Here is a 21,126-nt window from a genome sequence, read left to right as displayed (position 1 = left end):
AGACTGACTGTTGATCTGTTCTTCACTGGCAGTTGTCAATTTATTATGTAGATGGCAACTTTAGCATAGTCAGATCAATGTTTAATTCACTTTATACCTCTTTAGTGGGTTGCAGACACTAAAGTGGAAAAAACAAGTTGATTAAAATTACTCTAATTATGGAAATGGACTAATATTTTCTGTGACTTAAAGGTACAAAATAAGTATGATCTTTCTAACTGGTTTAACCTTTTACTGGTTGGCTAACTACAGAAGATTGAAATCACAAGAAATGGCAACCTCATGAAAGTATACAAGATGTTTGAGCAATATTAAAGCTGATAAAGAAAATTGTCAAGTTGAAATGCTTGGCCACAATAGAGACAAATATTTGTAGGGGATGTTTGGCCACTATGAAACCCACATGAACCTTAGTTTCAACCTGAAAGCAGAGTTTAGCCGTGTTGTATTAAATACAAAGTTGACAGGAAATGTAAAAATATTACTGGGTAATTATCTTACTGGAAGACATTTCTAAACTCACAATTAGAATCTTACAAACAAACAAAAATAAATAAACTTTTTTATATGACTGTATATATATATATATATATATATATATATATATATATATATATATATATATATATATATATATATATATACAGTATATATATGTATATATATAATATATATATATATATATATATATATTATATCATAAAAAAATTTATATATATATATATATATAAAATTAAAAAAAAAATCCCTTCTCACCCACCGCGGTGGTTCTTATCCTCTGAGCTCGGGTCTTCTACCAGAGGCCTGGGAGCTTGAGGGTTCTGCGCAGTATCTGTGCCAAGGACTGCACAGTCCTTGGCACTGTATATGTAAATATATATATATATATATATATATATATATATATATATATATATATATATATATATATATATATATATATATATATATATATATATATGCAGTCATATGAAAACGTTTGGGCACCCTAAATATTTGAACGTTTGCAATAACTTTCAGTTTGATATAACCAATAACTTATGGACACAGTAACATTTCAATATTGAAATGAGGTTTATTGGAGTAACAGAAAATGTGCAGTACACATAAACACAAAATTTGACTGGTGCAAAAATATGGGCACCTCAACAGAATAGTGACATTAATATTTAGTAGTATCTCCTTTGCAAATAACAGCCTCTAGTCTCTTCCGGTAGCTTCTAATGAGTTCTGGATCCTGGATGAAGGTATTTTTGACCATTCCTCTTTGCAAAACAATTCCAGTTTCAGTTAAGTTTGATGGTTGCTGAGCATGGACAGCCCGCTTTAAATCATCCACAGATGTTCAATGATATTCAGATCTGGGGATTGGGATGGCCATTCCAGAACATTGTAATTGTTCCTCTGCATGAATGCCTGAGTAGATTTGGAGTGGTGTGTTGGATCATTGTCTTGCTGAAATATCCATCCCCGACGTAGCTTCAACTTCATAACTGATTCTTGAACATTAGTCTCAAGAATTTGTTGATATTGAGTGGAATCCATGCGACCCTCAACTTTAACAATTCCCAGTACCAGCATTGGCCACACAGCCCCAAAGCATGATGGAACCTCCACCAAATTTCACAGTGGGTAGCAAGCGTTTTTCTTGGAATGCTGTTTTTTGCCGCCATGCATAACGCCTTTTTTATGACCAAACAACTCAGTCTTGTTTCATCAGTCCACAGGACCTTATTCCCAAAATGAAGCTGGCTTGTCAAATGTGCTTTTGCAGACCTCAAGCGACTCCGTTTGGGGCGTGCTTTCAGAAAAGTCTTCCGTCGCATCACTTTCCCATACAGCTTCTCTTTGTGCAAAGTGCGCTGAATTGTTGAACGATGCACAGTGACACCATCTGCAGCAAGATGATGCTGCAGGTCTTTGGAGGTGGTCTGTGGGTTGTCCTTCACAGTTCTCACCATTCTTCTTCTCTGCCTCTCTGATATTTTTCTTGGCCTGCCACTTCTGGGTTTAACATGTACTGTCCCTGTGGTCTTCCATTTCCTTACTATGTTCCTCACAGTGGAAACTGACAGTTTAAATCTCTGAGATAACTTTTTTGTGTCCTTCCCTAAACAACTGTGTTGAACAATCTTTGTTTTTAGATTATTTGAGAGTGTTTTGATGTGCCCATGATGCCACTCTTCATAGGAGATCCAGATTGGAGAACAACTTGCAATCGGCCACCTTAATACCTTTTCTCATGATTGGATATACCTGGCTATGAAGTTCAAAGCTTAATGAGGTTGCTAAACCAATTTTGTGTTTCAGTAACGTCAGTGAAAGTAGTTAGGAGTATTCAAATCAATTAATGATAAGGGTACCCAAATTTTTGCACCTGTCAAATTTGTTTCTATGCTATTGCCCATTTTCTATTAGTACAATAAACCTCATTAAATTCTGCTCAAGGCCTCATACAACCTTGGACCAGCCCTGCATAATGAGCTAGACTCGCTATACTGCGTCTATCCTGGATAGAGAGGGACAAAAGAGAGATTTGTATTCTGGCTTCCTCCCACAGTTGAAAAACTGATTGTCAGTTTTAGTTGGCCTCTCTAAATTCTCCTTAGATTTGTGTTGTGTGCTTAATTGTTTGTCCTGTTCGTCTGTTTTGCTCTGCGATGGACTGGCGACTTGTTCTGAGTATGGTGTCATAATCATGCCATACCTGGACAGCTTGTCCTACATTTTTATACACTGTTTTCAGATAAGCTTTTAAAATATAGTGTCATAATACAGTTGTATTGATTTCCAATGTTCAATACACATAACATACCTTAGAATTGCTTCCCAAACTTCTGAGTATGCTGTTGAAGTGAGCAGCAACATAGTTTGGTAAACTCTCTGTAAAGATCCACAATTTTCCCATTATTTATTTATAGAACATCAAGTTTATTTTAAGATTCATGTGGAAATAGGTTAAAAAAATAAGACCTCAGAGGGAAAAAGATGCCAACTTATAGAATTGTCAACTGCACAATTAAGTGTGCAGTTGGCATTTAATTGTAATTGGATCCAGTGCAATTAAATAAGGCAATCTCAAGTACAAAAAAAAGGATGTCGGTCATGTAGGGAGTTCTTTTTAGCAGAATATAATAAAACATAATTGCTGGCACTACTATTTTTTTTTCAATGTTTATTGCTTCTTCAACACACGTCTCCTTCAACACACTTGAAGGCAAAGATTGAAGGTATTGTAGAGACCTAATTAATTCCAAAGACAGATAAAGACAAAATGGAATCCAGTTGATAACACCAGATAACAATACTATCTGGTGATATGAATTTGATTGCAAGCTCTTTGCTTCCATAGCTAATCAAACTAATGTCCCTACAAAGAGGCTGTTTGCAGGGATGTCCATTTATGGGATTGGACATAGACTGTTCAACTAAAAGGGCAAATATATGTAACGGGTATTAAGATGAAATTCTTGCTAAAATATGTTTTGTAATTACCATGTGATGAATGGTTTTTGGCGCCCCCTACTGGTTGCCTATAAATAGAAAGCTAAACCGTAAATTCCACGCAGTCTGTTGAGCACTCTACTGTGGTAAGTCACCAAATCCAGTTCTTTTCTGAATAGTCATAGTAGGTGTGCTCAAAGACTGACGTGGAGTTTTATTACAGTATGCGGAGAGCTGATGGACCAGTAGTGGAGCTCACTGTACTAATTTGTGTTGACCATTATTACAGGTAATTATATTATATTATTTATTAGTCATTTATTTTGTCAGTTATGTTTGTCAGTTTTTCTTCAGTTGAGTTGTCGGTTTGTCTGTTGTATTGTCGGTTTGCTGTATTTACCAGCTTGTCAGTTTGTTTGTTCCCTGTTTCAGTTAGAAGTTACTGTTAAATAGTTTATTAGTTAAATTTGATTGTTGTCTGTCTATTTTTTTTTCTTTATTTATAGGAAATAGATCAGATTGTGTTAAATTAATTTTAAAGAAGTATTAATAATCAAATATCATTATACGATCATTTGTTAGAAAAATATGTTGTTAAGCCAGATTGTAATGATTGTTTGTGAGGCAGTCTGTTGAGCACTCTACTGTGTATGCGGAGATCTGATGGACCAGTAGTGGAGCTCACTGTACTAATTTGTGTTGACCATTTATACAGTTATTACAGAAAATTCAACCAACTGGCCTCCTCTGTGTGTATGACGGGACGGGCATAAAGGGGAAGCTGTTACATATAAAATAGGATAGGATAAAATAGTCTACAAAACTGACTTCAAGGGCTGCTGAACATATAAATAAGAAAACATAAATCTTGAAGCATTGATTCTCATAAATATTAAAAATAAAATAGAAAAAAACGGTGTGCCTTTTTTTAGGTCACAAATTTAGCAGAAAGAATGCAAACATTTTTTGTTAATCTATCTGCATTCCAGTCCTGTAGGTGGCGGCAATGGACTTACAGCTTGCTTACGCATAAAATCGAAAAGGAGGAAGAAGGCTCTGGTTTTAGAAGATGGACAGTAGCATGCGGTGTCTCCCAGAAATAATGCGGCTTATTTCACTTCAACTTAATGGAGTTGCGGCGTTCTTTGAAGACTCATTTGCCGTTGAAAGAACATCTGGAACTGTTCTCTATCAGTAATTTCCCCTGTACTCAAAGCAACGACCAAAGATGAAAAAGTTTTCCTTGGAAGAAAAACTCAACTCAGGACGAGTAAGTGTTTGAATTAGATGACACACAAACCATCTGTGTTTAAACACAGGTTTATCTTCACTGACACAGTGCTGGAAACGTTCATCTGAGTTTCGAACCATATTTATTACCTTCTAATTATTTATTGTAGATTTTGCATTCTCAAACGCTAGAATGATAAACTTTATTATTAATATATTCGGCTAAAACGTTGTAAATATACCCCGTCACCATTCTTGAACGGATTAAAATGGTTTCCTTTTAAACAATTTTGAAATAAATGGTTTAAAATGGTTTACATTGGACACAAATCTGATCCCAAAACCCGATTCTATTTTGTCGAGTTTGATATCTTTCATAGGAAAAGAATGTATTTTTTTTTTTCATAAAAAATTGAAGCAGTCCTCTATTCTGTCTGCCATGAATATGTTTTCTTTTGCAGTGGAAATTTCCAGTTTAGTATTTTTTTTGTATGATTTTGTTTTTAGTTTTTTTGGACCTAAACAAGCAATTTAGTGGGGGTTTTTTTAGGTCCAGAAATTTTTAGACTAGTAACTGAATAGCAGATCATACTGTAATTTCTGACTTAAACTCCTTCCTCTCTTGAACTCCTCACACATCTTGGTTAATGTGATTTCAACATGTTGAAATGGTCCAAAAGACAAAGTATGCATAAGTCAGACACAGCATTTCCAGGTAACCTGTAGATGTGCACACTATGGCACACACTAGCAGTTCACATAAATAGTGAATAATATTCGGTGATGATGATGAAGAAGGTCTTGGGTTTGAGTCCAGGCCTGCAGTCTTTCTTTGATGTTTGCATGTTCTCCCTGTGGATGCGTGAGTACCCTTCCTAACCAATTGGACCAATTAACTGGAAGCCGGTTAATTGGTTTCTCTAAATTGTGAAAGTGTGTGTGATCACTGTCCTGTCTGTCTCTGTGTTGCCCTGCAATGAATTGGTGACCTGTCCGTGGTGTACCCCGCCTCAAACCCAATGTCTGCTGGGGAAAGGCACCAACCCCCTCGCCACCTTGCTAGGATAAACATTTTCAGATAATTAATGAATAGGATGGATTTAGGAATAATGCTGTAAAATAATCTCTCAATCAAATGTATTTACAATCTATTTTCTTTAATTGTTCATTCACTGATGACTTGAAAATTGGTTGAGGATAATATTTAGGAAGACTTGGGTAAAAGGCTTCTGATATTTCTTAACAATAGGTAAACCAAAGTAGATTCATATCAATATAGATAATTTGGTTTCTGAGGTGTTCTTGAATGCAACATAAGTTTTCATGTGTTGCTCACAGACAAGGTCAGAAGTATAGGTAAAAGTGTAATAGTGCTTCAAAAGTATTAAAACAATTCAAGTAAATTTGCTTTTATTTCAATGAGTTCCATCAAAATAATTACCTGACAGTCACATAGACAGTCAATCTTCAGCACACATCTGTCTCCCTCTGTGTTCTTTTTGACAGGAATATGTTTGCTAACCTAGGCAAAGATTAAGTGCACATCTGATATGTGTTTTTAATTATTAAATTCACAAGGCATTGTCTTTGCTGCTCCATATAACCAAGTGGCAAAATGGTTGTGGCATAGAACTGCTTTTTTTACTCAAATAATCAGAAAAATACTCCTAATGAAATATTAGAAGAATCAGATTTTGATTTTGTTTTTTCACTATTAGTCCTTTTAATGTGTTAAAGTATCAATAGGAGTACAATAAATATGTACTCCTTAATATGTATATTATGTGCCCATAATGTATATTATGTGCCCTAATATACATATGGATATGTATATGCTATACATATGTGCCCATAATATACATATGTGGATATGTATATGCTGGATACATATGTGCCCATAATATATATATGTGGATATGTATATGCTGTTATAAAGCATAACTGGTGAAACTGTCAAATGTTTCAGAAAGACCTTGTTATTATGATAGAGTTAAACAGAAATTTTATGTTTTTAAAATTTCTAAATTCAATTTTCACCAATTACAGAAATGTGTAAACATTACAGTGGAAACATAATTTTGGTTTTATTGTAAAACTTGCCCGTTGTATTGTCTTAGAAATATTACAGGTATAAGTATTATTACAGTGGTTCCCAAAATGTGGGGCACACCCCTGGCGGAGGCTCAGTGCCATTGCAGGAGGGGTGCGGGAAGTGGTATAGATGAATGGGGGGAAAAAAAACAGTTACACAAAAGTGTTTCACTGTAAAGATGGTTTGTAGTTTGTTTTGTTGCAATCTGAAGTGTGAAATAAACTTTAGTTGAGTTTGAAAATATATAGGTTTATGTCTGGTTGACTGACGTGTACCTAGTTGATTTTTTTTTCTTTTTTTCTTTTTTGGGGGGATTTTATTGTAATCTACACCAGGCCCAGAAGAAAATCTTTTGGAACCACTGTATTAGTATAAGATAAGTATTTATATTGCATTATGATATGTTTTTGTACCCAAACATATCCTTTGGGTACAAAATTCAAGTGTGCATTTTATTAATATTGCTGATAAATTAAATAAGTCCTGTTAGTGTGAGGATGTAAATTTGGGTATGCACACAAGGCCTTAATTCCCACTCTTTAAATTCTTCTTGAATATTAGGTAAATAACTGGGTGGATCCATCCTTCTCTGATACATCTGGCAAGAGCGAAGACAAACAGATTTGGAGCTTTCAATCTGAAGAGAGGAGATCTAGAAAATGGAAAGAAGACCGAAATGGTTCTCTTTGGATGACGAAATCAAATGAAAGAGGTCCAGATGAACCATGGGTTGACAAGTATTCACCTTGTTCACAGGTAAACTTTAGCACTTGTGGCAATGACAAATGGGTGCACTGCTTTAATGTGATGAAAACATATTCAAGGTTTCCCCCAGAAAACTTGCTAAGCCCAGTAATCGGTGCGCCGAAGCGGTCCATTGTGTTTGTTTTAAAAGATGTTTAGTTGACAGGAAATGTAAAAATATTACTTGATAACTATATGCTATGGAAAAAAAATGTCAGTGAAAGGCGATTTAAACCCACAACTAGTCTTAAAAACATCAAATCAAAAAATACAATTAAATTGAATATCAATTATTTACACTTCTGTTTATTCCAAATTAAATCAGCGGCTCCATCAGGCCCCCAAGGGATACAGGGGCCCCATTGGGGGCCTGAATACTTAACACAAATCAATAAATGTAATTTGTTTATTGAAATTATCAATGCTGCTAAATTTGATTCAATGTTTTTAGCATACATAAATTAAAATATTTAAAATTGTCGAACATTTAAATGTAAGATTTTAAGCAGCTGGCAAGTTTAATTTGTAAAAGTCCAAAGAACAATATTTATGGATAGATTGTTTTGTTACCACAGCAACAACCTAATGCTGTGAGTTTAATATTTGGGTTTGAGGCCTCGTACTGCGCAGACTATGATTTCTTATGATTAGATAGGAAAAATAAGTATAATTAAAGCAAAGTTTGCAGGAGACAAAAACAAAACACACAACCAGATTTATTTTATTGCAATCTGGGTCTACTGTTGGGTCTAGATGTCACTTGTGTGACCAATTTTAAAGGTAACTTTATTTATTGTTACTGTTAAACTACAGTCTCCAGCATAAGGAAGTGGGATGATCTCGGATTTTCTTGACAGAGCTGATGGGTCACCTGGCGGCTGATACCTGCTGCTAAGACTGGTAAATTATACTGATAACTATTGTGAGTAATCCTGACATTAATATGATCAGGCAGTATGATCATATGTATATTTATATATATAGTTATAAAGATTGTATCAAACAAGTAGCCCTTCATGTTGCTCTGTACCTGTGAAGTAGCTCCCAGTCTCAAAAAGGTTGGTGGCCCCTGACTTAAGACCATTGATTTGGCATGTGAAACAACAACATGCCAAAGAAGAACAATAAAAAACCGATGTTCTTTGCTCTTAAGCAAAGAACATCACAGCTCTTCATCTCTGTGAAAACACTTCGCCTCAGATGTAACAATCCACTTTGTTATCCAGTGAGTGGACATCGGCCAGAAAGAGAGTTGTTATTGGTGGCTCCCTAGCTTTCTACTGAGCTGATGCGTCTGCCCGTCGGCCCACAAGAAATACTGCCAAAAATCTAAAATTACAATAAAGCAATTTTTAGAAAAATAATTGGGATATTTGTATCCTTTATTGCATTGCCTAACTATTAACATGTCTAGTAAATTATGTACAGTATGCTTCTGGAATAATTCAGCACAAACATCATAGATGAGAATCAAATGTCTTATAACATAGCTTTGTCTTTGTACAGGGTGAACTTGCTGTCCACAAAAAGAAGACTGCGGAAGTTGAGAAATGGATGAGAACCCACACAAAAGCAACCAAGGTAACTAAAATGACAGTAATATTAGGGATAACAAGATAGTGAATATATGTTTATCAGCTGCACCACAGACAGAGCCATGCACTGGGCAGTGTGTGAGGTGTAAAGGCACACGCCGCACATAATTCTTTGTTCACAAAGATATCTCATTCTCATGAAACACTCAACATGCACTTCTGAAAGCACAACTGCAGGTTATATTTGCTTTGTGTCATATTTGTTACAGTCATATGAAAAAGTCTGGGCACCCCTATTAATCTTAATTATTTTTATCTCAAAATATTTGGATGTTTGCAACAGGTATTTCAGTTTGATAGAACCAATAACTTATGGACACAGTAATATTTCAGTATTGAAATGAGGTTTATTGGACTAACAGAAAATGTGCAGTACACATTAAAACAAAATTTGACTGGTGCAAAAAAATGGGCAGAAAAGTGACATTAATATTTAGTAGGTCCTCCTTTTGCAAAAATAACATCCTCTAGTTGCTTCCTGTAGCTTTTAATGAGTTCCTGGATCCTGAATGAAGGGATTTTTGACCATTCCTCTTTGCAAAACAATTCCAGTTTTGTTAAGTTTGATGGTTGCTGAGCATGGACAGCCCGCTTTAAATCATCCCACAGATGTTCAATGATATTCAGATCTGGGGATTGGGATGGTCATTGCAGAACATTTGTTCCTATGTGTGAATAGATTTAGAGTGTGTTGGATCATTGTCTTGCTGAAATATCCATCTCCGGCGTAACTTCAACTTCGTAACTGATTCTTCATTATTCTCAAGAATCTGTTGATATTGAGTGGAATCCATGCGACCCTCAACTTTAACAAGATTCCCAGTGCTGGTATTGGCCATAAAGCCCCAAAGCATGATGGAACCTCCACCAAATTTTATGGTGGAGGTAAGTGTTTCTTTTGGAATGCTGTGTTTTGTTTGCCACCATGCATAAAACCTTTTTTATGACCAAACAAACTCACTCTTTGTTTCATCAGTTCACTGGACCTTATTCCAAAATGAAGCTGGCTTGTCCAAATGTGCTTTTGCAGACCTCAAGCGACTCTGTTTGTCCCATGCTTGCAGAAAAGGCTTCTGTCGCATCACTCCCTTACAGCTTTTCCTTGTGTAAAGTGGACTGAATTGTTGAACGATGCACAGTGACACCATCTGCAACAAGATGATACTGCAGGTCTTTGGAGGTGGTCTGTGGGTTGTCCTTCACAGTTCTCACCTTTCTTTTTCTCTGCTTCTTCTGATATTTTTTTTGGCCTGCCACTTCTTAAGAAGACCTGTCCCTGAGGTCTTCCATTTCCTTAATATGTTCCTCACAGTGGAAACTGACAGTTTAAATCTCGGAGATAACTTTTATATCCTGCTAATAAACAGCTATGTTAAACAATCTTTGTTTTCAGATGTTTTGAGAGTTGTTTTGAGGTGCCCATGATGCCACTCTTCAGAGGAGATTCAAACAGGAGAACAACTTGCAATTGGCCACATAAATACATTTTCTCATGATTGGCTACACCTGACTATGAAGTTCAAACCTCAATGAAATTACCAAATCAATTTTGTGTTTTAGTAAGTCAGTGAAAAGCAGGGGGGTCACGTGACCGAGATCGAGATGGCAGCATAGTGAACAGCTCCAAGGACGGTGTTCCGAATTTTCTCTTAAAACCCTTGTAAAAGCAGTAAGGAAGGCTCAAAAGATACGACACTGATATGTCTAAAGCTTCGTCTGTGAAACAGTGCGAAATTTTCTCAAAAAGACGCAAGACAACCACCAAAAACAGCACCGAGTTCAACGTGCGGCGAAGACGCTAATATGGCTAGCATAGCTGAAGTACTAGAGGAGCTAAAGTCACTCCGGTCGGATTTTGGAGTTAAGCTGGACAGTATAGATGAAAGACTGACTGGAATGGCGAGCTCTATGACTGCACTGGAGACTAAGGTGTCTGAGTTAAACAGGACCTATTAAACCAGGCGGCTCATATGGAGGAGGCCGAGGCTCGCATTGCCGAAGTAGAAGGCTCGCTTGAAAAAGCAGAAGCATCGTTGACTTCAGCTATGAAACGAATCCTGCTCCTTGAGGCCAAAACAGATGACCTGGAAAACCGAGGAAGGCGAAAGAACCTGCGTGTCTTTGGCATCCGAGAAGGAGCAGAAGGAAGACAGAGCTTCTCGACTTTATTAGCAACATGCTACCGAAGTGGCTGGAACTCGCACCGGACAAGTCATTCACATTGGAACGGGTTCACCGCACACCAGCTCCGGGAAACCAAACCAGGGCAGAGCGGTTCTGATTCGCTTCTTAAAGTTCCGGAGAAGGAGTTTGTCTACCGAGAGGCAAGGAAAAGAGATATTATGCAAAACGGGGCCAAAATCACGTTTGCACAGGATCTATCGGTACGGATCAGACGCGGGTTCCACTCGGTAGTGAAGCTGTTTGTCGACATCGGTGCATTTCGCGGATTCCAGCACAACCCCTGCAAACTTCGAGTCCTCACGGTGGAAAGATCCATCTCTTCTCAACACCTCAAGAAGCTGAAGCATTTTACAAGACTCTTCCAAAATAAACACAGCGGATGCCTCTAATCAGTGAGTCATGGTTAAGAAACAGGTAAACCGATAAGACATTTATGTGACTGTTCCTCAACAACCGGATCAGAATCAGGATACATAATGGGAAATTCATATAATATAACTGACTGCTCATGTGCTCACATATTCGAAGTCTAATCTGAACTGTTTTGGCATTAATGCTAAAAGTTGAGCATTAAGCAAGTTATTACCGTTCTATCAAGGGTTAATGGTATTATTTGATAGCTAGACACTGTCTGCTTTGGTGAGGTCATGTTGACTAGTTGCTCCTCGGTGATGTGGATCAACGTCCTCCAGAAACTGGGTTCAAGGGGAGGGGGAGGCATTTCAGATAAAGAAATGCAAAAGTTCTTTTGGGGATTGTTCATAACTAGTTCTGTGTCTTGTATGGTTGAATGTGTGAATGTATGTGCAAACCTGCATTTTCTGTACTATTTTTGCATACTTTATTTTAGTATAACCGTAAATTAACCTGATATGGAAAAAACAACCAAAGGAAATGGTTTGAATATCAAAATTACAAGTTGGAATGTCAGAGGAATACGAAAACTAACTAAATTGAAACAAGTATTAGACCGACTAAAATATTTGAAATCTAAAATAATTTTTTTACAAGAATCTCATTTGATTGAGCCGGAAATACATTGGATAATTAAAAGATGGCAGGGTCAGGTATATCACTCTTCTTTTACCAGTCATGCCAGAGGAGTTATTTCTTATACATAAGTCAATAACATTTCAAATTATAAGGACAATCAAAGACCCATATGGGAGATATATTATTGTGCAGGGACATATTTCAACATTAAAACTAAATTTGATAAATATTTATGGACCTAATAATGATAACCCATCCTTTTATGAAAATTTATTCTTAACCTTGTCAACCTTGGAGGGATTTTATATTTAGGAGGGGACTTTAATTGTACCCTTAACCCAAGCCTGGATAAATCTACTCAAATTGATACCAGTCATTCACAAACCAGGAAAATACTCCTTAATTATATAAAAGATTTAAGAATAAATGAAGTATGGAGAACAAGGAACCCAAGTAATAAGGAATTTTCATGTTATTCAAGCTCACACCAATCCCATTCACGTATTGATTATTTTCTTATCTCAGTGGAGTTATTGCCTCATGTGGAGGACTGTTGGTACAATAGTATTGTAATTAGTGATCATGCTGCAGTGTCCTTGGAAATTAAAGTAAATAAGATTGATCAAGGGATGAAACGATGGAGGATGCACACATTTGCTAAAAGACCCAAAATTTGTTACATTTATAGAAACTTCCATTGATCAATATTTTTAAATAAATAAAGATGAAACAACAGCTAGTATTAGATGGGAAGCTTTTAAAGCTTATATTAGAGGAGAAATTATCAGTTATGGCAGTAATAAAAATAAACAATACAACCAAGAATTAAAATTATTAGAGAGACAAATTAAATCCAGCGAAGCAGAACTTTATCAGAGCAATGATCAGACAAAATTACACATACTGAATGTTTTAAGAACCAGATATGATAAATTAACAACAGAGAAAGTGGCAAAAAACTTAATGTGGACTAAGCAAGCATTTTATGATCAAGGAGAAAAGGCTGGTAAATTATTGGCTTGGAGAATAAAACAGATACAAGCGGAAAGAACAATTAACTGCATAAAATCAAAATCGGATATTTTAACCACAGACCCTTCAGAAATAAATGAAAATTTTAGAGAATTCTACAAAAACTTGTATAAGTCTGAATATTCTGGAAACGAAGACGCACAAGCTGCGTTTCTTAATCAATTAAAATTTAAAACCCTTTTAGAGGAAGAGAAAACAACTCTTGATAGTCCTTTAACAATAGAAGATCTCTCTGAAGCAATAGATAACATGAATAGTGGTAAAACCCCAGGTCCTGATGGACTTCCAATAGAATTTTATAAAACATTTAAAATAAATTAATCCTGCCACTTCTCAACATGTATGAGGAATCATATGAAGCTGGAATACTCCCAGACTCACTGAGGTTAGCTACAATAACTCTCTTGCTAAAGCCAAATAAACCCCACTGAATGCTCCTCTTATAGAGGAATCAGTCTTATGGGATGTGATACAAAGATTTTGTGTAAAGCCCTCTCTAGGAGATTAGATAAGTACCTGCCCAGTTTAATAGTAGATGATCAGCAAGGATTTATTAAAACAAGACAAGGCTACCATAATATAAGACGGGTCCTTAATATATTGCATGAAAAACATAATTGTAAAGACACAGCAATGTTATCATTGGATGCACGTCAAGCTTTTGATAGAATAGAGTGGGATTATCTGTTTGAAGTGCCCCAAATATGGATTTGGTGAAAGCTTTCTAAAATGGATACGACTATTATATACTGATCCCATAGCACAAGTTTTAACTAATAATAACATGTCAAAACCTTTAATCTACAACGGTCAACTAGACAGGGTTGCCCCCTGTCACCACTACTTTTTGTATTGGCAATAGAACCTCTGGCGATGGCTGTTAGAGCAAATTCAGGAATATCCGGGATTCAAATTGGAGGAAGAGATCATCTCATTTTCCTGTTCGCGGATGATATCATATTTTTCTTGAGTAATCTGAAAATCAGTATTCCTAAATTATTACATCTAATAAAAGAATTTGGTGAATTTTCAGGATATACAATTAATAATTCTAAATCAGAGTTAATGTTTCTTAATGAAGAAGAAAGGAGAAGTCCTATTGTAACTACCCCATTTAAAACAACAACAAAAGGTTTACATATTTGGGCATTAAGGTCACCCCATCTCTTAATGAAATAATCACAACAAATTATGATCCCCTTGTGGAAAAAGTCACAGAAATGCTAAATAGATGGTCAAACCTGCCTATATCCATGATAGGCCGAATAAATTTATTAAAAATGACAATCTTGCCCAAATTTTTGTATTATTTCCAAACACTTCCATTGCCGCTGTCAGAGTCATTTTATGACAGTCTGGACAAACTATTTAATCAATTTATTTGGAGTAACAGAAAAGCAAGACTCAGTTTAAAACTACTCTATCTGCCCTATGAAAGAGGTGGACTTCAAGTCCCTAATCTCAGATGGTATTATATGGCCGCCCAACTAACATCAGCTACCCATTACTTTTGCCCGATGGCACCTCCAGCCTGGGTAGACATTGAACAACAATCTGTTTCAGATTTCCCCTTAAATACCTTTCTATATTCTTCGGATCTAAAGACATTAAAAAAGACCACAAAAAATCCTTTTTTTAAAAATACGATTACAAACTGGCATGCAGCACATAAACATGTAGCTGAGCGACTAGAGTTATCACAATTTACCCCTATTTGGGGTAATGAAAGGTTCACCCCAGGAAAAAATGATGGAGGATTTAAACTATGGAAAACCAAAGGCATTCAGAAAATTAAAGATCTATATGTTGATGGCAAGTTACTTACTTTTGATCAGTTATGTAAGAAGTATTTAATACCACCGAAACATTTTTTTAAATACTTGCAGTTGAAAAACTTTATGTCATCAAAACTGAAACAAATAGTTAACATTCCACCCTTAACGAAAATAGAAGAGGTGTGTGTTGGAGACTCAAAAGGGAAGGTTTTCTTTCTGTGTTCTATAATTTGTTAATGCTTTCCTCTAAGGACTCAGCAATAGATAAGTTAGACGCTTGGAGAAGAGATACTTTCGAAGATATAGATGAGGAAGACTGGAACCAGGCCTGTTTAAAAGCACAAAAACAAACGATAAACACACGATTTAAACTTTTGCAATATAAATGGCTCATGAGAACCTATGTAACACCAGTTAAGCTTCATCATATGTTCAGTGATATTCCAGATACTTGCCCTAAATGTTTGTTTGAAAAAGGAACGCTTCTCCATTGTTTGTGGGATTGTCTTAAAATTCAGAAGTTTTGGAGGGATGTTATTGGGTGTCTATCTGACTTGTTTAAGGTGAAAGTCCCATTGGAGGTTAAAATCTGTGTTCTAGGAATATACCCAGTGGAATTTAAACAATCACAGAGGAAAACTAAATTGATAGACTATGGACTTCTTCAAGCCAGAAGATCTATAGCATTATGCTGGAGGGGCATGGACGCACCCTCCCTGGGACTCTGGAAGAAGGAAATTGCAAATTCGCTCGGACTGGAAAAACTAACATACATCAAGGGTAAACAACGGGACTTTGAAAATCTCTGGGAGCCATATATGAAGACCATAGGGACTGAAGGTGGAACTTATTAATGGATGTCTTGTCTACTGTTTCTATTCATATATTGTTCTGTTATTCTTCTTTGTCTTTTTCTCTAATCTAAAAAGTTCTTGATATTTCTGGAACCAAAAAATGCAGGTTTGAAGGGTGAGTGTGGGAGTGAATGTAAGAGTGTATAAGTACATATTATAATGTTAAGTTTGTTGTGTGTGAATTTGTTGTGCCAAAAAAGAGAAAATTCAATAAAATATATTTGAAAAAAAGAAAAAAAGTCAGTGAAAAGCAGTTAGGAGAATTCAAATCAATACAATGACAAGGGTACCCAAATTTTTACACCTGTCAAATTTTGTTTTAATGCATATTGCACATTTTCTGTTAGTACAATAAACCTCAATTCAATACTGAAATATCATTGTATCCTTCAGACTGAAATAGCTGTTGCAAACACCCAAATATTGGGAAATAAAAATAATTAAGATTAACAGGGGTGCCCCAAACTTTTTCACATGACATATATCAGGCTCTGATGCATTCAACAATTTCAAACTCGGATACAATTAAAGTAAGTAGAAGTTTATTTGCAGCAGCAGGAACAGACAGGAGACCTGATGATAGGAAATGAGGGCAAGAAAGTGTTTGCACTGAAAGGTGAGTGAATTAATAAGGCGATTGGGTGGGAGATCTCTAAGTGGGCGCATGGGAGGCGGATTTAACTGTTGGCGAAGGTGAGGGAAATCTAAGGAATGTCTTCTATCCTCTGAGACCAAGATTGGCTGTGAGCTGGGGAACAATATGAGGATGGTGTTCTCTGAATGATGTCTTCATGCATGAGTGAGAGTGGAGGGTGGCAGGCTGGTGAGCAGGTGGTTAAGGATCCGGAGCGAAAGAATCGGGTTGATGACCAGGGAGAGAAGGAGGGCAGATCAAGATGAGTCAGGAGGGACGGGGGAACGACTTTGGACAAGACAAGGGAGAACCATCTCTGTGGTTCTGACAGAGATCAGGCCGAGAACAAGTAATTTGTAGTACAGGACAGGAACGAAAAATACACAACCAATCAATCAGTAAAATATTTTTGTATAGCATATTTTAGCAACAAGGCATTTCGAAGTACTTTATGTCATAAAAATACAAAATAATTGAAAACAGTCAAAAATTTTAATTTAAAGTTATGTTTTGTTAAATGCCATCATTACACATCAGATTGTTGATTGCTGCATTAATTATGCTTCAAAAGCAATTCTAAACAAGTGGGGCTTTTAGTCTAGATTTAAAGGAACTCAGTGTTTCAGCTGTTTAGCAGTTTGTTGGAAATTTGTTCCAGATTTGTGGTGATAGAAGCTGAATGTTTGGTTCTGGAAGACTTGAGAGGTCTGGAAGGTTGATACAACGGCATATCTTTAATGTATTGTTAACATGGATGTTGAAATCTCCCAGAATTACTATTAATTATTTTGTCAGAAACATAACATCAGTATTACTGTATCCTCATTGATGAAGTCATTTACTAATAAGCCATTGGCTAATAATAATCTTATGTTTAAAAGAGGCAATTTTAGTGACTTGGTGGCATATTCCCTGCGGCCTGTCCAGGGTGACCTGGCCTCTCGCTCGGAACGTTAGCTGGAAATAGGCACCAGCACCTTCCGACCCCACTACGGATAAGGGTGTTAGAAAATGAATGGATGGGTGGTGGCAGATAGCTCCTAAATTTCCAGTTGCTTTAGACAGGAGATGAGACTGAGGTTTGAATTGAGACAGCTACATTTTGTATTTCTGTTTTTGTAATTTTTCTTGTAGTGATTCAGACAGGTACTGTCCTGTTTTATAGTGTGGGGAGGCCAGACATATTCTGGAGGAAAACAAGTGTAAACAAAATGTCTGGACCCTCATTTCAGTGGTGGATCCTCTGGGGAGTCAGAGCCAGGTGGCTTAAATGAACTAAAGTCTGTTGTTTGAGCAAGTGCTGAGAAGAAGTTGTTGGTTCATTCCATCTGAAAATTTGAGAACCTCAAATGTGGGTTTTTGCTCACAACTGGCCATTCTGATTCGTCTAGGTGTGAGGTTCTCTTGTTAATCGCCTTCAAATGGGAGACTTTTTTTTAGAGAGTTCCCAGAGAGTTCCACGATGAGATATTTGGTGCAGAGGGTGTATGACTTCACCGTTGATTTGAGGATGAATTCCTTCATTTTTACAAGCAGGATTTATCTAAAAGTTCACTTCCAGCTGTTGAATCTTCATTTCTATTGACTGAAATTGTCATATAACACTGATCTGGTCATTGTTTTGAGTCATTTGTGGAGTTGAACCTGGGTTAACCTCTGCAGATCGGAACTGGTGGGGGTGCAAGGAAAGCCTCACAACACGCCATGCTTATAATATACTTTGGGACATCTTTCATATCGGACAGAGGGCTTACCTCTGGGCCTTCAGCTTCCTTCAGGAGCAAAAGCTTGTTGTGGCTTGCTTCTTTCGAATGTTATTGGGATTCACAATAATAAACATAGAGATGTTGATACAATTTGGAAGGTTTGTGCATTTATATAAATATTATTATTTTTTTGTGTTCCAGGGTGGTATTTTGATCCTGACAGGACCTTCGGGCTCTGGAAAAACTGCGACGGTCCAAGTTCTGTCTACAAAGTTAGGTGTCAGAGTTCAGGAATGGACTAACCCTGCAAGTGCAGAACCATACTTGAGCAGTTTGTGGTGAGGAATAAGCACACAGTTTTGAGACTAATAAGAAGGGTTTGATTGCTCTACTAGTAATAAGATTTTGTCTATTGAAGGGCTTAGTCATTTCTCTCTTTTTAAAAGAAAATAAGTGATCAATTAGATATTTTTTAAAAAGATATTTCTCTTACACCATTTTATGTCATATTATACTTATATTCTTTATGAACCAAAAAACTTGGTTGAATTAAAGTTGTTTAAATCTCTGCCAGAGGTATAAATAAATATGTTCTTAACTATTTAAGTTAGGCATTTTTCTGATGACTTTGTTCTGTGTGCCATGCTTTGGTTCCGCCATGGACCTTTGTCTCTGCAGCCACTTGATTTTTTGTGTTCAATACTTTATTACTTTATTGAATAACAGCACTTTGTAGTGGATGTTTTTCAATGAAGCACAAATTGCCTATTCAATGAATATGGCACTCTGAATGACTGCAGTGTTTCTGCATTAATCTTTTTGCATAATATTTATGAAGCAAGTCCTGATCTTTCAATCCACGCATTGATGGTTAGCAGATAAGACAATGCTAGTATATCAAAGTAGTCTTTAAAACAAAGTCCATTGTTTGCTTCCCCGTGAGTGTTTACAGCTGAAAACTTTTGTAAGCAATGTTTAAAATGTTCTTCTTGTGGCTGTTCCTTTTTAAGGCTCCAAATCATCTACACCCATCTCACCTTGTCATTTGTCTTGTCTAAGGGTAGGTCTGGTGAGGAAGGGTGCCACTTCATTATTCTTTCATCTTTACAGCCTTCTCTAGCTAGCTACATAGTGGAGTTTGGTTTCATGTGATACAGCTTTGTCCTGCAGAAAAATGATGGTCCTCTTGAAAGTTGAAAACTTTTTTCTGTAGCACTGCTTGAAGAAAGAACCTGTCGTATTCAACTAAATTGTATAAATCTTGGTAATAGGTTTAGAAATTGATTTTAAGTACATCAACCAGAAAAGGTCCAACTATCTCATCTTTAATAATATCATACCAGTACCCTGCCTCTACCTTGCTGGCATCTGATATGAAGTGGAGCTCTGTGCTCATTACTGATCCAGCCAAGACCATGTAAGGCATGGTCAGTAATGCCTTACAAAGTAAGGCGGTAGTTACTGAAAAAAGTACTAGTTACTTTTTTCAGTAAAAAGTAACTGAAAAAAGTACTTTTCAGTTACTTAATTAAATTAATTAAAATTTATTAAATTTTAATTGTATTAAAATTAATAATTAATTTTAACAAAATTAACTATCGAAATTATTAATTTTAATAATTTATTATGTAATTATAAAAGTTTATAATTACATAAGAAAATAGTAACGCACAGTGATTTGGATATGTAACTTTTAACAACGCGTTAAAGTACTAGTACTGAAAAAAGTATAAGTTACTTTTTTCAGTCTGAAAAAAGTTACTGAAAAAAGTACTAGTTACTTTTACTAGTTACTATTTTCTTATGTAATTATTAATTCTATTGTGTGTCTGGGGGAGCGACCGCCATTTCTATGCGACAGTTATCAGCAGCGAAATAAACGTAAACAATGGAGAGAGGAGAGATGCGCATTTTGCTGCTGGAAAAACTTGAACTATTTTGAGTTTCTGTCACCAAGTCCAATTATTATATTACTATCACATCTTAAAGCATGTTTTTTTTCTAAAGTCACTTGCAAATTTGATGAGTCGCAGATTATGGTTTCTGTACATTAAGTCGCTTATTTGGGTTTTAAGACAAGCAGAGACACTTAATATGCCCCAGAATTTGTGTGACATCCAGTTAGTTTTAGTCCATCATTTCCTGGATGATCCGTCCCGCTGTGCCTTTGTTAATGTTAAGTTAATATTGAACTTCGCATTGCACTCCAGAAAACTGCAAACATTAAGACGAATATGAGCAGCGCAATAAACGTCAAAACATCACCAAATGAACGTGTCCGTAAAGTTGCACAATAAATGCCATCATAATAATGAGAGTTGTGGAGCTGCAAGAGGTGCTCTGTGCACTTTGACAGCAAACACAGGCCTGTAAAACAAAACCTGGAGACTGGGGCAGGGAGAAGAAGGCACTAAAATCCTATTTAGAGTCTAGACAACAGTGAAACCACACAAAAATTACCAAAAATCTTTTATAGTACTGTTGTAACCATTTGACAATCTCCCTTTCAGTTCAACCTTATAAATGGAGTCACGTAGTTGATTTTACCATAATAAAATAACTAAGTAGTTAAGTATTACAATTAAGTATTTGCAAAGCTCAATGTAATATTCACAGCTGGTGGAGGGTTACTGTTAGCAACTAAAAAAAGTTACTTTTGATGCAATTTGGTTACTTTCCACATCAAGTAATCAGTGAAGTGATTAGTTACGTTTTCAAAGTAACTATGCTATCAGTGGTCAAGAGTCACTCTCATCTCATCCTGAAAAAAAACCCCAAAAACTTTGAGAAATCAGTTTTTCTACAAGTTTTGAGGAAAGTTTTTCTACAAGTCTTGATGTTTC

At 36.2% G+C, this 21,126-nt stretch overlaps 1 pseudogene; it reads left to right on the top strand.

Moving 5' to 3' along the window:
* Window positions 1-4,579: 4,579 nt before the first annotated feature.
* Window positions 4,580-21,126, top strand: part of LOC129357373 (cell cycle checkpoint protein RAD17-like) — a 38,801-nt pseudogene continuing 22,254 nt past the window's right edge.

The sequence above is a fragment of the Poeciliopsis prolifica genome, unplaced genomic scaffold (genome assembly GCF_027474105.1).
Source record: "Poeciliopsis prolifica strain line A6 unplaced genomic scaffold, Auburn_PproV2 SCAFFOLD250, whole genome shotgun sequence".
NCBI classification, from domain to species: domain Eukaryota; kingdom Metazoa; phylum Chordata; class Actinopteri; order Cyprinodontiformes; family Poeciliidae; genus Poeciliopsis; species Poeciliopsis prolifica.
The sequence above is the reverse complement of the archived record's forward strand: the minus strand, read 5'-3'. Positions and strand labels throughout refer to the sequence as shown.